Source organism: Bactrocera latifrons, unplaced genomic scaffold (assembly GCF_001853355.1).
Source record: "Bactrocera latifrons isolate USDA-ARS-PBARC rearing strain unplaced genomic scaffold, ASM185335v1 scaffold_118, whole genome shotgun sequence".
NCBI lineage: Eukaryota > Metazoa > Arthropoda > Insecta > Diptera > Tephritidae > Bactrocera > Bactrocera latifrons.
In genome coordinates, this window is record NW_017534608.1 from 674070 (window position 1) to 693038 (window position 18969).

At 35.4% G+C, this 18969-nt stretch overlaps 1 protein-coding gene across 3 annotated transcripts in view; it reads right to left on the bottom strand.

Moving 5' to 3' along the window:
* Positions 1–18969, bottom strand: part of LOC108978129 (phosphatidylinositol 4-kinase beta) — a 134434-nt gene that overhangs the window by 82771 nt on the left and 32694 nt on the right. The window contains exon 1 of one of the 3 annotated variants that reach the window (XM_018948257.1): positions 4728–4858. The exons of the other annotated variants lie outside the window; for them this stretch is intronic. The gene's annotated coding sequence lies outside the window, so the exon portion shown is untranslated. Of the gene's footprint in view, positions 1–4727; positions 4859–18969 lie in introns of those variants that run through there. 3 annotated transcript variants of the gene reach the window in all.

The following is an 18969-nucleotide window of genomic DNA, read 5'->3' on the forward strand; positions in this document are numbered from 1 at the left end:
TATATCTGACTCTTTTAGTTTTAGGACTTACAAACAACCGTTATGTGAACAAAACTATAATACTCTCTTTAGCAACTTTGTTGCGAGAGTATAAAAAAGAGTGAAGCAAATGAAGATTTGCGAATCTTTCTCGCGGCCTGAATTTAAGCCACGCAAACTTTTGCGGCGGTGGCAGTAAATGCAAACGAGTGGCGTGGGTGCTAGAATTCAATCTTATCTCTTTCATGTCCATGGGCCCAATGCGTAGGCTGCACGTTGTTGTTCTCTTTATGGTTTACAAAATAATGGTAACTTTGTATGTCTGTATGTATGTGAACCGCCGAAACATCCTTTAAACACAGCGAAGCACATCAACGATAGATGCGTCGGTGTAGTGCGTAGGCGAAAGAACATAAGTATCCTTGGAACTGACGTAAAACGTTCATAAGGAACAGCAAAACATGGATAAGTTGAATACCGAGATAAAGTGCTTAAAGATTGAAGAGGGTCAGCAGCCAAAATCAACTACAACCAAGTGACTGAGAGGAAAACCAAGTTAGCCTGTGATAACAGAAGAAACAAAAATTGCGCAAAGTTTAGATGAGAAAAAGTGAAAAAAGTTCTACAAAGCAATAACTGTTCTCCACCGTCTATTTTCCTTGCATCCATAAATGAACAAAAATATAAAGATAAGGAAATGTGAACGAAAAAATTGGATGAAATTTGTTGCTCATTATTCCCCGCTGTGATTCTGAACTTGTTCCTTTTTTCGTTTTGTGAGATGAAACTCTAACACTTATATGGACTTTTTCAGGAACAATGGTTCTTATTGAAACCCCAGAACATCGATCCTTCTAGTTTAAACATATTAGATTGATTAGAGATAAGGAACTAATATATGCAGATACTGAACGGAGGACTGTTATAAAAGAATATTTTCTTAAATCCAGATCCAGATATTAAATCGAGATATTTTGAGAATAATCTATCAAATTTATACACTGAAGAAACTGTCTGTAACTGGTCTTCACAAACCACTAAAGGCAAACAAAGTTGTTTCGTGGAATTTCTGCAATGTAGCCTCCAGCTCTGAAAGCATTCGTCACAGTACCCGCCGGGGGGAGCAGAGAAACAGGAAGATCTCCACTCCGCTGGAAAGATCAGGTGGTGAAGAGCTTGGCTTCGCTTGGAATCTTCCCGACTGGTGCGCTGTTGTTAACTCGGCCATAAACGCGTAAGCGGTGTTTACGCCAGCTCTATACATAACAAGTCTATAAATTTTAAAATTTATAGTCTACAAAGAGAGTTCTATCCCAAAACCATTCCAGTCAGACTGAACTTTCTATAGTATATCTGCAATGTAGCCGCTTGAACCACAGTAAATCGCCCAATAAATATATATGAAAACAAAAAAAATGTCAACAGCAGCCAACTTTGTGCTGATCGGAGAATTTTCATATTCACGCTAAATAATAAATGTATGAATGGAATATTAAAATTACGAATTTCAAGGCACATACATACATTGCTGAAAAGCCATTTATTCATTGCCACAGCATCGACGACGTTGCATTGTAGCAAGCGCATGCATTGAGGTTGCAGAACTAGTTGAAAAGCGCAAAAGTTGCAAACACAAAAGTTCATGGCGGTGCACATTATGCAGTTTAGGCTTGATCCATACAATACTTTCAATGTTTTCATATTAATTTTGTTGCTCTTATTGTTGCAGTTGTTGAACTTCACAGCGCTGCAGATGTGTGCGCATGTATGTGTGTGTGTGTGTGTGTGTGTGAGGCGCATTTCATGGCAAACAGCTGCGAGTCGGCACAGCTCGTTAACGGTCGGATGCTGCACTGGCACTGCAGACAGCCTGCAGCTGTTGCTTGTGGTTGCAGTTGTTGTGGATGTTGACGGTGCAGTTGCACTTGAAAACTTTGAACAAGTTGTTGGCTCGCTTGTGGCTTCACGAATTCAATGTTTGCTTTCAATGTTGGACAATTTAGTTTCTATTTTTTTTTTTCTTAAATGCCACTACGTAGATTTTATTGCATTAAATTGTTGACAAACACACTTGTTTATAGAAATACGTTGAGAGACGCGTGAGCTTCGACATTTTAGATGTTTTGAAAAATATTAGCTCGTTGGTAGATTTTTTTCATAAAAGCTTTTATAATGACACGAGTTATTTTCTACTTGGTTTTATCTGAAGCTTTGAGCCATAGGGTTTCACATTGATCAAAAGTAAGTGATTTGAAGCAGGATTAAAAAATTTACTTTTAAGGAATTCATTTATAGAACAGGGCTTCATCTTCTAACAGTTTTTTTATTTAGTTTAAGTTTACCAAAAATGTTCAATTCAATAATGCATTGTTTGTTAGGACTCATTAAGTTTATATTTAATTTTTAAATAGAGTTGTCAACTTTCAATGTAAAAGATAATTAACGGGTAAAGGTCTTGAAGTATACCTTTGAACCGCTCATATCCAAATTCCATCTAGATGCCAAGGAGTGGTGTGCTCCTGACTTCGTGCTTTCGGGCGCTGGAGCTATGAGCTTCGAGCGAGTTCAGTAAGCGCTGGCCAACAACCAGGGTTGCGAAAGCCTTTTGATCCAGAGTGTAACCTAAAAGGTCAATGGAACTGCTAGCTCTTAGCAAGCTTCACATGACCGCAGCTCTCCGTTGCGAAAGCCTTTTGATCCAGAGTGTAACCTAAAAGACCCATTGAACTGCCAGCCCATCGTTCACATCGCCGCAATAATAAGCGTAATAAGCGTGGAAGAGAGATGGAATTAACTAGACATTTGGTTCTCCACTGTCCAGCTTTCGTCGACTAAGGTGGAAGCCTCTCAGAAGTCATACTTTTTACGAACCCGGCGAATTGGCTGGAATTAATATTATTATCAATAAATTTGTAGAAGACTCTAGGCGATTTGTCGATATACGACGGTCTTTTAGATACAACCCTGGGAGTTCTGAGCATCACAACGGCCAAGCATCTCTTGCGGTCCAAGGAGTATCATTCGTGATTTCATGAGAAATCAGCCTATTTTCATAACCTACCTCCGAATGTACAATTTGGAAATCTTTCAAACTTGAAAAAAGAAGGTTGCCATTTAATCATAATAATAAATTTTAAATGAATTTAAGGGGTTACATGGGTTTCACAGTTTCAAAAAATCTAAATTTTTTTGTCTTATTAAATTCTATAACATCTCTAGAATATTGCCCTAGATTTTCAAATTGATCCGACTAACAGTTTCGGAGATACAACCTTGAAAAGGTGGACGCTCGAGGTCAGGTGTAGGCTGAGGGCGCAGTAGGTAAAACTTTAAACGCTTTTTTCTCAAAACTATGTTTTCAAAGTCGGTTGTCAAGATTTCCCGCGAACTACTTAACCGATCTTGATGAAATTTTACACAGGTCTTCGAGATATCATTTACCAGTTCTTGAACGGAGGATTTTTTCTTTATTACAACTATTGTCGAGTGTAATGTCGAGAAATTTTCATCGAAATTTGCATTTTGTTATAAAAACGTCTGCCAAAAATCCAATTATCATTTTTTTTTGTTTTCCTTCGTTCAATACCTAGTTTATTGTCTTTACTAAAACACGTATTTTTTATTTTTATTTRAGATGATCCTGAAAGAAGTTCTGCTGACAACGTGGATGCACCTTTTTTTCCGAGAGACTGCCGGAAATGGCGTCGCAATGACTGCCATTTTGATATCTTTTTTTTTCGAAAAATTTTACAAAATGTTTATTAAATATGAGTATTTTAAATAAAAAAAATTTCATTAAAATATTTCATTTTTTATATGTAAAAAAAATTATTGAAAAAAGGCCGTTTTTTGCGCAAGGAAACCCATGTTTTTGGCAAATACAAGAACAACATTTGTTAAAGAATTACGAGAGCTTCCATACTCAAATTTTATATTTCGATAAACACTGAATGAATTCAATTAAGGAAGCTAATTGTGGTAATGCATGCATGCATCATACGATTTTCAAGATATTACAATAAAATTAGAAATTTAATTCGGCAGTTATAAGAACTATTAAAGCTAAAAACACACAATTATGGAAAGTAATGAAAGTCGACAGACTGATATAAGCGCAATTAGTCCCAACGTTCATATCTGTTTTCATGATATATACGGTCGGTTTTTCCATGTGGCAAGGCAACATTCTGCAACGTCTTGGCACAACAATTACTGACTGTCAAGCCACATATCGCGATAAAATACAAATTTCATAAAAGTAATTGTGATGATAATAGCAGTGAATGTGGCAAAGAATGCAATTTGTTCCGCCTGTCATTGTGCCGCCGCTACACCCATCCATCCAAGTACATATACACATGAGCGCTCTAAACCAGACTGCACGTCAGTCTACCGATGGAAACTATCAGTCAAGTCACTTTGGCAACACGTCACCGAACATGCATCTGGTGCTGTGCGTTGGGCTTCGTCTACCTTTGGCGATATCCTCAGTATCGCTCGCTCCTCCGGCCGTCAGCGTGCTCGGATACACTTGTGAGTGCGCAAGGAAGCGGTGAAACGGGGAATCTGACGGACGAGAGGCGGACAAATGCTAGAACACACTGAAATTGTATGGACATGAGTATGCACAGTAGCTGGTAAATAATATTTTGTTGTTGTACGTGAATAATGCAATTTTATCTCTCAAATATTCTCTTGTGTAGCAATAAATGAACTGACTGGGGATATCCATGCAAATTGTGGCTTACCTGTACGACTGACCAAGATTGTAGACGAACAAACACACATGCAAACTACGACTTTGTATATGTATAATTTGTGAAATTATTGTAATCATCTGATATTGTTGAAGAGTCAAACAAGTGGAAAGCACTGAAGGAATGATAATAAGAATAACTGAAGTACCAACCTGCAATTGGAAGAGAACAATGAAGAAATATAATTTTATGAGAAAATACTTTTGAAAATATAATTTGAAAATTAAATACATTTGGTTTAAAAGTTTTTTTTCATTTTAATTTTATCATTAATTAAGTTAATGTCTTAAAAATATTCTACGAAAATTTCACGTTGATCCGATAATTAGTTTTTGAGCTATTCGACAAATAACAAAGAGAGCTCGGGCAGTTCAAGCGCTAGTGTTAAATTTTAAACGCTTTTTTCTCAAAACTATGTTTTTTGAACTGGTGACAACTGTAATTCGAAAAGCGCTCAGTAGATTTTAATGAAATTTATACAGCTTTTAGGATACAGTGCCACATATACGTATAAACGCACTCTTAGTTTTAATTTTGCTAACTTCTCTCTTTCTTTGCATTGCACTAATTACAACAAATTCTCTCTCATATTGTTTGTTAAACTAATGGAATTTCGTATTGAGTGCAAATYCCCACTTTTGTTGTTGTTGTTATATTTAAATCGTTGCATTTTAAATCAAATAGCAAAAACCGGCACATATTCGTTTAAACGCATCAACTTAATTTTTAATAGGGCTRCATTTATTTAATTTTTAATAATTTATTGGTCCTCCATTTTTATTTATAACTTCAAAAATACGGTTTGGCATCGAGTACACTAAATTTTTCAGCAGCGTCCGGTCCAAATCTTCCCAAGCCTCCTTAATAGCCAATTTGAGCTCAAGTGTAGTTTTAAAGAGGTATCCTTGAGCTATTTGCGCGTAGATTTTTCGCGACATGTGCCCCAGAGGTTCTCCACTGGATTCAAATCGGGACTGCATGCAGGTCATTTCATAAGAGAGATGTTGTGCTCTTCAAACCATTTCAGAGACTCTTTAGAGACGTGGAAGGCAGCGTTATCTTGTTGAAAAATGCTATCTTTATCCATTTTATCTCCCAAAAATGAAATGAGAGCGTCGTCCAACAATTCTGTGTATATTTTTGAGTTAATTTTGGGCGGCACAAAGCAACTTTTTGCTTTTCCTCTCGATGAGAAAGCAGCCCACACCATAACGCTGCCACCACCAAAGTTTCTCTTTGACATACGAACGTCATTGTTACGCAARTCATGCCAGTACCAACTGTACGAGTCTGGACCATCCAGGTTGAACTTTTTTTCATCGGAAAACACAACATKGTGCCACTCTATTGACCACTGCATGTGCTCTTTGGCGAGGTCTAACCGAGCTTGTTTGTGGTGCGGCTTCAATACAGGATTGCACACCGGTTTTTTCCATTTTACGTTAGGTGACATGCGTAAAATGTGTGCAATGTGCCTTGTTGTCACCGGTAAATCCAACTTCTCCTTTATTTGAGTGGAGTTCAAAAAATGTTTTGTGGCTTCCGTTTTAATTTGGTTTATTTGGCGTGAATTTAGTTTTTTATTGCCTTTCGTGGGGTTTTTTACGCCATAATTCTCACCTTTTTTTAAAAAGGAGCGTACAACTGCCTCTGATCATCCGATTCTTCACCCAATCTCTCGATTTGAGTAACTTCCTTTGTGGTACAGGTTGATTTGGACCTTTTCACTGTCGTTTAAGTAWCTGCCCTTTGAAATTTTAATAAAACCTTAAAAAAAAAAATATTATGACAACTTTTTTGCACTTTAATAAACGAAAATTTACCAATCTTCAATTTAATTGAAAACAACTTTTTTTATTTTTAATCACAAACACGTTTTTGGCTTCTCTAATCAGATGCGTTTAAACGAATATGTGCCTGTTTTTGCTATTTGATTTAAAATGCAACGATTTAAATATAACAACAACAACAAAAGTGGGGATTTGCACTCAATACGAATTTCCGTTAGTTTAACAAACAATATGAGAGAGAATTTGTTGTAATTAGTGCAATGAAAAGAAAGAGAGAAGTTAGMAAAATTAAAACTAAGAGTGCGTTTATACGTATATGTGTCTCTGTACGTAATAAACTCGGGCCAGATCGAAGGATTTTGTTTTCAAAAATTTCAGCAAAAATTTCGTGAGGCCCCATTTTGTTAATTTTTGAAAAAAAATCCCTTGATCAGGCTCAGGATTATCTATTTATAAAACCATTTTTTTAGTCCGATTGATTGAGATGAATCTCCAAGGACTTACGGACTATTTGTGTTTTCAACACAAACAACTTTAACTTTGGAAATTAATTTTCTTTTTTTTTTGAAATTTTCGTGACTTCAAGTCAACACATTCTATAATAATGTCATATTACTACTTTTGTAAAATACACGATTTAATAGCAAAAAAAAAAATACCGAAAATTTTCATTTTTTCGTGCCTCTGACTACCCCTAACCCCTTCAGGAAAAAATGAGAAAAAAAATTAAAAATTTACCAATCCAATTTTTTGGACTTTAATACCTTCATATTATTTCAAATATAATTAATGCTAGTATTAAATATAAAAGGCTAACTTTGGAAATTTTACATTGTAATAAACTGTGCAAATGGAAATATGGTTCCCAAAAAAAAAACTAATAAAATGAACGCAATTTCGCAGTTGTGACCGCAGATTTACACACACTGCCACGCCCTGTCCGCACAGCACAACCACAAACGCTAACACGCTCCCGATGCCCGCTCATTGACGTTGTCTCATTTTAATTATTTGCAACACTCAACAGTTTCATAAATAATTTCAAATGGGACTTCGCGCGGCACACTGATGCGCTCAGTGGAAAATGTCAGCAAGCCTACAGCGAGTGCGCCGGGCCAGCACCCAGCGCTGCCACCACCGACATAACCTATGTCAATGCTTGTCGCCCGCACACCGCCCGCACACCGCCCGCACACCGCCTGCTGCCGTTGCTGTTGACATTGGCCCCAAACGCAGCAGCGGGAATGCGCGCCACTAATGACTTTTGCAGCCTTTCGCCGGCAGGCAGATTAACGAATGAGCAAGTGAACGGTGAATGGCGAACTGCGAAGCGCGCACGACGAACAGCGTGTGTGGGAGCGAGTTAAATTCAATTGCGTGGGTATGCTCGCCCAACCAGCTGAAGTGGCAGCTGTAAGCCACCAAGATGAGTTGATTCGAGTTAAGCCGTGCATTGGAGCTGAGGTGAGTGCTGAGTCAAAGTTCGCTGACCTGTGGAGGATTTTACAACTTTAGCGTTAGAATTATTCTTAGTTTCGTTGTTTTTGCTTTGTCACGGAATTTGCACATTTCAGCCGGGGGATTTGAAAGGTTTCAACGGATATTATAATAAATGCCCGAAATTTGCGCAATTTAATTGAATTTCTAATATAATGGCTAATAATAATGTGCTGTAATGTGGTTCGGGAATAAATGAGCTTAATGTGGGCACATTTGAAATTTGTTAATTTAATGCCTAAAATTATAAGTTAATTATTGTATTTATGATAATTACTGAATTAAAACTGAAATTTAATTTAGTATTTTAGAAATATTATTTTAATTCAAGGTAAGTAATATTATAAATTGCTTATTTGCAGAAAAATTTTAATAAACAAGAACCATGGACCATAACTAGAATTTTGACAAAAAAAAGTGTTCATTGGACCACAATCCATGTCGTTCCCACCACAATCGGCGGCGGAAAATTTGAGATCGATATCTCAAATCATGAAGGATTAGTTCCGAAAAATTGACTCATCTTGTCACGCAGTTCAACTATAAATTGCGACAAAAAAGTAAACGGAAATTGTAGATAAAATGCAAAATATTTAATTATTCATTATTATTTATTTTGTCACCTTTAAAGTCATCCCCGTCAGATGTAATTGTTTATGTCGGCAGTTATAACGCTCTTCATGAATGTGGGATCGGAATTCACACGATTAAACATGTTCAAAGAGATATGTTAACGGTACTCTTTTTGAAAAAAAAAAAATCAGTTCATCGGTACGAGTCGAATAACGAACGCGTTTCATACCCAAAATCATTCAAACGGACTGGCGAGGAATGACGAGCACTCATGCCAACATCTCTATCACTTGCCAGACGTGTATTGCGCACCATATTCATCACTTTTTCAATATATGTCCAGAACGAATCATGTCTTCTACGATTTCTCGACTGTCTTTGAAGGCTGTGTTTTTGATAAAACTTAATCACTGTAAGCTTTTTCCAAAACACATTTTTTTGAAAATCATTTTAATTAAAATTTCTGGGTATTTTTTTTTTTTTTTTTTTTTTTTTTTTTTTTTTTTTTTTTTTTTTTTTTTTTTTTTTTTTTTTTTTTTTGTCACAATGTATGTACATACATATATATATTTTAAAGGGTCTACGATGTTTCCCTCTGAGAGTGGCAAACCCTACACAGGTTATAGAAATGATGATTACTCTGTAGTTCATTGAAAAAGTTCCATGGCGCAAATTTAGATATTTTCTGATGTATTTCGATCAATATCGATTTAATGCAGTAAATTTTGCTTCAAAATCTTAAATATATGATGCTTGGTGTGTTTAATTCGACTTGTTTCTTTTTGGAGAAATACATTTTCATGTTTATCTCATTGCTCCAAATATTTCGCGATAGTGTATCTAAATAACAGCATTTCTACAAACTGCCGCAGCGCTTGCAAGTCTCTTGTAGCGAAAGCAATTCCGCCACAACAAACACACTTCAAAGACTAACGGCGCATTACGTCGAATTTTCCAAATGCATTTTCTATAGCGAAGCGAGCAAACGTCGATTTATGCTTTTACTTGGAAAATGCAACCATTAACTTTACCAAGTCTGCAGCCATCGCCCTCGCCTCTCTCTCTCTCTCTATGCGCTGTTTTCTTTAACACTCGAGTGCATTTTCCGACCTGCGTCAATGCAACTCGCTTCCATTTCCATCTAAAAATGCACGCACTTTCATAAAATTTCAATGGAAAGTCAACTGCTTGCAACAAATTCATTCATTTTCTTCATGTTTATTATTGTTTTTTTTTTATACTTTTTTCCTTTCTTTTTTCGCACCCATATTTACTTGTTTCGCTTTCAATTCAAAGCTAAATCGAGCATTGTCTTTGTAAAAAGCAGCGACTAACGACGAATGCAAGACTTTTTTTTATTCAACAGCTGTGTGAGTGTGTGCGGTTGTTGTTGCATAATGAATGTGTTAAATATACATATATGTATGATTCGTAAGTGGTAGGAAAATGAGCGGGGTATCGCAAGCCGCTAACCGCAAAACCAACAAGAGAAGCAACACGGCGTTATGACTGGGGGCGCACAGCGGGCGGAGAGTGCAAATGACACTGGCAGAGACTGCGAAGAGTATTAAGTTGCGAAATGAGTTAAGAATATTATATTGTCGTTAGCAATGAAGGCAGCGCAGAGAATAATGCAAAAAAATTAGATGTTATACACTCAACTAAATTTCTATGACAACAGAAATGATAAATAATCATAAGAAAACTTACTGAAGAGAGATGATGAGGCGGTTAGGGCAAAGAAAAAAATGAGAGCATAATGAGAAAATAATCAACAGAGAATACAAAAAAAATTAAGTCAAATAATAATTTTAATTAAATTAAGAAAAAAGAAACTAAAAATATTTTTCATTTGGCCTTTAAGTGATTTTATAAAACTTTAAACTTGTGCTTCTATTTCCTTTTATATCGAATTTTTTTCCGAAAATTTGAGCTTAACCCGTTAAAAAGTTTCAGTGATATAAATAGATGGCTAGACCGATAGGCTAGAAATTTTCACACGACCTTCTTTAATATATTGGGTAGTCGTATTTCTAAACAAACTTCAACATATTTTTTGTATACTTATAATATGAACCAAATATGGCCATTTTGGTCGACCACTTTTTGCCATTTTTCCGCTACAGATGTTTTTAAATCAGTGTAAAACTTTTCTGTTTTCTCGGCGAAAAACTGTGACAAGTAGTTTTCACAGGTTTCTCTCCAAGCCAACTTTACTCCATTAAGAGAGTTCTGATATTGACCGAAACAAATGGTAGTCCGATGGTGCAAGGTCAGAGCTTTATCGTGGATGCATCAAAACTTGACTGCCAAGCTCTCCCAGTTTTCGGCGAGTCGTCAAAGATGTGTGTGGTCTAGCGTTGTCCTGATGGAAGTTTTGCTTACTTGCTTCAATCTCGTCAGTTATTGACAGTAAAATGTAGAATCAATTTCAACCACGCTGGATCATCCAGTGGATTATTCCTTTCCATAGTCCAGTCATTATAGTAAGTTCACCTCGCAATTCGAGATACCCAGCTGTAGGTCTGTAAATATTGTATTACCTAATTTAAGCTTAAATGACTGGACTATCCAATCCCGCAAACACTCAGCACAAACTTTCGAGGCGTCAATTGGCTTTGCGACCATTTGTTGAGCTTCACCACGCTTGGACCATAATCTTTTTCGCACATTATTGTTGTATTTGATCCACTTTCTCTTGTTACGATTTCATTTCATTTCAGTAAAGAATCGCAGATATTAATTCGGTCTATTAAATTTTTCAAGGACAATTCATATGGTACCCAAATATCGAGCTTCTTTTTGTAGGAAGCCTTTTTTAAATGGTTCAATACCTTTTGATGATGAATGCTAAGTTCTTACGAGAATTACCTATATTCACCCATTGTTATAATTTTTTTTGTGGCTTTTGAATTTTACAAAAATTTAAAAAAAAAAGATATTTTTCATCGCCAGACAGCTTTCTTCGAAGGTCCACCTAGAGATCCTCAACGGAAACAAGGGAAATCAAAGTTTTAAATTTTAAATTTTTAAAAATTAATATCTTTATTTTTTAAATAAAATGACGCTTCAGCAAAAATACATTTCTTATGCGCCAGTGTATATAACCCCTTACGACTCTGGAATGTGTGAGATACATACATATAATCTGAATCTTTTCTTTGACAACTCATAACTGTGTGCATAAAATGATCCGAAAGCAAGATAAACGCATTTGATTACGCATTCGAAGAAAAATAAAAGCAATGAAGAGGTTAACAAGTGAAACACTCAAAAGATGTATCAATAGGTAAAATGATACAGTGCAATATGTCACAGCTTAATATTACATGAAAAGAAAAGCGTTATATAAACGTGGAGCTACGAACAAAAGGAAGCTTGAATTCGTTTCAAGGAAAAAATGGAGAAGTGCGAGACGTAAAAGAGCTTGAAAGGATGACAGGCGCACTTATGTTGCAGAGATAACGTTTCATGCGCCAGGAAAGCAATGGTGCATGGCAAAAGCGATGCTCTGGGTAAATGCCTACGAATTGATTTTTCATAACATTGGCATAAATTAATTATGGCTATAAACTTACGGCAATTATAATTGGTATACTTATACTATATGTACAGACGAGAGTAAATTGTTTACATTTCCTGCCGCCAACCACGGAAAGAGTCAATTATGCACTCGCTGGCAAGTGCAGCGGATCCACAAGCGTTTGGACAAATGAACTGATTCATTGGCAATATTTTATTGGCGAAACATGAAGATATTAATCAGAAAAGTTGAATATTAAAAAGACTGACTTCGTTTCACGCGCAATAGCAGACGACGGATCCATGCGCTGATATGGCACAAATTAATTAACATTATCGGCACAATTTTGACTGCAGATGGTGCATATGTATGTATTTACATATGTACAGATATGAGAATGTAATACATATATAAGCATACAGTCAGAATGCAATTTAATTTCAATTGTGTTCAGGCATACAAACTCTTACTAAACCAGTTTTTGGCAAAAAATTTTATATAAAAATTCATATATAATTTTTAATATTAATTAAATAAAATATAGTATACTATTTAAAAAAATTATTTAAAAAAGACAAACATGTTTAAATTTGTTGCAATATTTAATATAACTTTTATTTTGTTAAATAGCTTCAAGTTCATCAACTTTTTTGTGTTTTATTTTTCATCGTATTTTTTTAAACCACATCGTTAATGTTTGTAAAAACAAATTGCTTGGAGAACTTCGTAAATTGAAAAGTTGAATATACCGTTAAAAAACATGTACTCTTAATTAAAAGTCCAAATTGTACAGACTGTCAAAACTAGATTGACAGCTGTACGGTCGCTGATAGCAGTTACTGTTAGCAAAAATGTCATTGATATGACAGCGTTCAGCTGATTCCAAGGCTGTGATTTTAAAAGGGGCCGATTGATATGATGGAAAACAATGATGTAAGCGTAGGTAGGTAGTTAGGAGAGCAGCCCTATTGTACCTTTTTACTATTGCTATCACGTTTCACCTTCTCTTTCAAACCATTTTGTGGTTTCAATGAAGCTACTAATGTCCGATATGCTTTTTGTAGACATCCATTCAAGGTTTCGTGCTTGATGTACTCTAAGTGTTCTGTGTCGGTTCTGCGATGGGGCAGAGCATTCACAGAGAAAGTGGAAAATTGTTTCCTTACTCCCTACTATTTCGCAGACTCGACAGATGTTGTTGTAGGGCATACCCATTTTGGACGCATGTTCTTCTAATGACCAATGCTCTGTCATGGTAGCAATTAGTCTGAAGATATTTTTCCTCAAGCTATTTAATATAACATTAATAATGATAAACTAAAAAGAATATCTAAGTTTTTTAATTATTAAATAATACTGATTCTTATTTCGATGTAAGCGTTTAAAACTTTTAAAACGATCGCTCAAATAAATAATAATTTTAACTTGCACTCGTCTGCCCATAAAACAGGTTAATGTACGCAGCTATTTGACGCATAAAACATCATTCTTTATTATGAACAGTGAGATTTATCTCGCTGGAGTTTATATGGAGAAATCCTAGTTATAGTGGCGCGTGCAAGCGCCCAGTTAACCATAAATAAATAAAGCTTCGAAGAGTAAAAGCGATAACAACAACAACTGAAAAATATGCAGAGTAAAAGTAAGTAGGGCGGGAGGTGGCATGCATGCAGAAAGGCGACTAGCTACATGGCAAAAAGATACATAGATAACATGATTCAACTGAAAGTGGAAATTACTAAGCAAGCTCAACTATTGCAAGCACTCAGCTACATACAAACATATATATATATATATATATATATATATAATATATAAGCAAATACACGCCTTTGACAGACACATTGAGGCATTTGAAACTTTTACTGCAAGTAAGTGGGTAAGTTGTATGGATCGGCGATTCGCGTACGACTTTTCCGCAAGCCAAGGAAAATCAAATACGAATGCACATACATATAATCAGGCACATTTCTATATACATATGTTTGGTATGTTAGGTTATGTGTCTCTGTTAGCAATCGTAGAGGAAGGCGAGCAATTGCTGCTTGAAGTGACACTGGAGAAATACAAATCTTTGTTTTGAATGCAGCAAATGTGCTTATGTGTAAGTGTAGCCTGCATGTTTATGGAAAAATTGCGATTGGTGAAAGAAAATGACGAGTAATGACAGCGACAACGCCAACGGCGCGTGCGGTTAATCAATTGTGCGCCGGGGCACCGTCGCAAACGAGGAAAACGCCAGTTGTAAGGCAGTCAAACTAGAGCAATGATGATAAGACAAACGTGTATATATAGACATATGAATTTATTTATATATAAAATTACATACTCAAATGTACATATATATACATATATGAGTAACCTTTTTACTTATACGTAAGGGAAATGAAAGAGAATGAAATAAGAGCAAAAAATTAAGCAGATTAATGTTTAAGTGAAATTTTTAGTTTTTACGGGTGCGATACATTTTTGAGGTTAGAAACGGTTATGTATGATTTCCGTTTGATTTATGTACTATATATAAATATGATAAATCTAAAAAAAGTTTCTATGTTTCTAGAGTGCCAAAATTTTTTTTCTATTCACACAGCTGTAACTTAAGGCCTTTCCGTGGTTTCATGGGGCGTATGAGTGATATAATATTATAACTGGTTGTTTACTCAGTTTTGTGATAAGTCAGATGAACTTGTTTATGCGTGAAGAGACAACAACATACAATTTTCTTATAGAAACATAAACAAAGGCTGCAAATAAACTGATAACACTTAACTGATACTAAGAGAAAGCAAAATAACATATGAATAGATAAATTTATGGTTATTTTTAAATATATAGAACATTTCTGCTTACATACTTAGTATTTATACTTTAAACTTGAGGAAAAAATGCGTATTTTTCTCTGGAACATAAAGAGACATCAGCAACGACAAACTCTTTTAAAATAACTCTACTTTATACATACACCGTTATTGCATAAGTAAAAAAAAATCAATAAAATTAAAAAAAGAATACACAACGTTTTAAGACTAGACTCAATGAACTTCATTTTAAAGGTCAACAGATAGATAAAGGTAAACATGCATATATTATATCACTAAATCGATCAACCAGAAACAAACAATAAAAGCCCAAAAATCAAAATAGAAAACAGATGAAGCATAAAAAACGAAAATACAAATTATATATCATTGACCTAGGCAACTAAATTTCAGTTGTTAACGATTATCTTCAAATCTCTAGGTCGTGATCATTTTTTATTCTCTCACTCAGAATGAAAAACACAAAGCGGTATTTTTACCTTTACAAAGTGAACGTCAACAATAAATGCTAATTACAGTGATCAGTGCGGAAGATCTCGACGATCGAGGAATGCAAAGTGGTGATTAATAAATAGATAACAACAAAGGAAGAAAATAATATGATGTTTCGATGAAAGGCTAATTGGCAGTATGAAATGGAGAGTATAAAAGTTTTTTCTATAAGAAAATGTACGTATATTACGTATGTATTTTTTTTTTTTTAAGGTCAAAAGTGGGATTGATTTTTTTTTTAAATTTGTTTTTTATATTCCTTAAATGTCAATAAAAATCATATAAAAAATTAATAGTAAAATTTAATTTTTTATTTTGGTAAGAAAAACGCCTAAGATTTCGGAGTCTAGACCAAAACTCTCCATTACATTTATGTGGAGTAATTTGAAATTTAAACTTAAATTTATATTCTAAAATAATTTTGTGTAGGAAATATTATCTCGCATAATTTATAAGCCGAAAACTTTGAGCGTTTTCGTTTTTCATTTTGAACCAAAAAGCTTCATCTTGGTTCATATTTGGTCCTCGTACAACCAAATTCTTAACCTTCTTCCATGAGAATTCCAGTTAAATGCACTTGTTAGCTAATTTCTTGTGCCAACAGCAGCACATAGCGGCTACCACACACACACACACACGTCGCATAACTCTCATCACGTCTCATTATCAATTTCCGCAATTATATCAAATTGCACCTTACTTTGGAGCCACACTGTCATGCATCAAATTTGCGCTGGCATTTAAGATCTTATGGAGCAAATTATGTGAGCGAGTGCATATGTACCTACATACGGAGATAATTACTGCCAGCGACGTTTCTACTCACGAATGCTGTGAAATAATTGAAATTTTCTATGCAGATTGTAATAGTTTTAAAATTTTCTCTCCGCGCTTTATACACAATTAATATATTCCTGGCACTAAATCATCTTCATTATTTCTTTTGCCTCTGCGCCGCAAACCACGTGCAATTCTATAAATACATTGACTTCAGGGGACTTCTTTTTTACTTTTTCTAATATTTTACTTTTTTGCTACTATTTATTCAAGTGTTCTTGTTTTTCCATTCTTTTTGCTCATTAAGAAATTTTGCAATTCGCTGTCTGTAATTAATTCAATTATTATTTTTCACACATTTTCTTTATTCCACAGCACTGCGGCATTGCTGCTCAAGTGCTAGTGTACTTGACTTAGGAACGAAGAGAGTGGTGAGAGAGCGAGAAACGCAACACTTGCCGCAAAGTTTTCCGCTTATTATTATTATTGCTGCAGATAAATATGTAAGTAGATAGTTATGTATAAATAATTGTCAGCATCATTGGTAAACAAGTGTACTTAAGTGTGTACTTACAGCGGTAGACAAGGGTGCAGGGTACAACACTATAAGGGAGAGATAAAACTTGTAAGTAGTAGAGAATGATACTGTTTTGTGTTAAGAGTTTGTTTCCTTAGGAAAGTTATTGATTAAGACATAATCAACAGACCTGTATGACAAACGAACTTTTGAGAGGTACCATTTGATCACATTTGACCCGGACGGCTCCATGTAAACTGCAAATCGATAAAAATGCTACAAGTTTATTCGGCGGTTTTTACCATGAAAAAAATTTTAACAACTAGTTTGCGTGAAGTTCTATTACTGACGTTAACATTGAAGATATGAAAGAAACAGTGCTTGAAAATCAACATGTTGGTATTAGAGAGATACCAGACTATCTTGACATCTTTTATTGATCGACTCAACATACTATTGTCAATGTTTTGGGTATGACACGCTTCATATCATATCATTCAATACAAGACTAGTGCCAAGACACCTGAATATTTTGCAAATCGGCGTCAAGTAGAGGAAACAAAAAATATGATTGGCAAAGTAGCTGATGATCCTATATTTAATGAACGCATCATTACTGTTGACGAGACGTGGGTTTATGAATATGACGTCAAAACTTACTAAGAATTGCGCTTCAAAAATGAGGCAAAACCGGAAAAACCAAAATTCGCTGAAAGCCAACCCAATCGGGGTTTACAAAAAGTCCATGCAATTTGAATTAAGCATTGGCACGCTTGTATTGCCTATTCTAAAGGCGGTATATATTGTTATTTTTCAGTTCAGGTCAAATTTAATCACATTATACTTAAAATAATTATGAACTTCTGACGTTTTTAATAAGTAAATCTCAGATTTCAGCCCCATTCTAAGTTTTTAGTTTCTCTCTTCTTAAAAATAGTCGCCATTGTGATAACTCAAAGTGTCTGCGTTCAAAACTTTGGGCACACGATTCACATTGTCGGTGTTTGTCGAAGTCTCAGGTTTCCCAGTACGGTCATCATCAGCGATCTCTTCACGGCCCCCCAAAAAGGCCTGGTGCAACCGAAACACGCCACTTCTTGCTAAAGTAACATCAGGGTATGCCTGACTGATCACATCAAACGTCTCGTACCTCTGCTCTAACAACACTTTGCGCGAAAATGTTTTTCCTGACTCAGCAGATTCTCGCATTCAACTGACCAGCCGCTCGTTCGTTAGCTAGGAACGCCCTCTACAGAATCCAGTCGATGCGCGCAGGTTCGAACTACAGTCGCGGCGGAAGAAAATTAGTTATTGTTTTCCTTAGTTTGTCAGGAATGCTCATGCCCACTGACTGCATAAAAACAAGAAATCGTTAAACGCTACTAATATCAATTGCGACTTTATAGTATGTAATGAACTTGAAACAACGACTTGTTAAACAAACCAGAAAATAAATAATTTAGATATATGCACACATACATACACTAATGCACAATGCCGTTTATAACTGCAACTCACGAGTTCGTGTTTGAATATTTATCTTGGCCTAGGAATGGGATAATAAAAGTGCATTAGGTTATTAGGGGAGTAAAAAATATTTACTAGTTGAGACATTCCGCGCTCCAAACGGGTAAATTCATCAAGTGGGAACCGGGTGCTGTAAGTCAATAAAACTTACAGACGTCACAGAGGCCACGATAAGACAACTGAACAAGCAGAGATAAGATAACAGTACACAACCAGCAATCCAGAGATGTTGTACTAGTTTGCATAGAGACGCTCAGAAAACGGTTGTTGGAGGTTTTTCCCTACTTTTCAAATTTACATACAACATTTCAAGAAGCATATATTTACCTAGCGCTTGTGTTATAAAATTATCAACGCTCACTGGGTGTCTACTAGCTGTCGATTGGAGCTTGATATTATTTGTACATTTTCTTATCTACGAGTACTTGGGCTAATTGAACTGGTAATTTGTATGTATTCTGTGTGGCTGGTATCATATACCAATGTGTGTGTGTGTGTGTGTGTAAATGAATTTGTACTCAAAATGGTACACACTATCAGGCCTTGCTATCGCAGCACTTTCGATAAGATTAAGTTAACTAATTATATAACAGCAAATTCAGTTAAGTTCAACAAACAAATCTGCAGAATAATGCAAATAAAAAACAACAATAAAACCGCATATGCCAAGAACATAAATTACTATTATGAGCGGCGTGTGCTTGGTACTCCAAGGCGC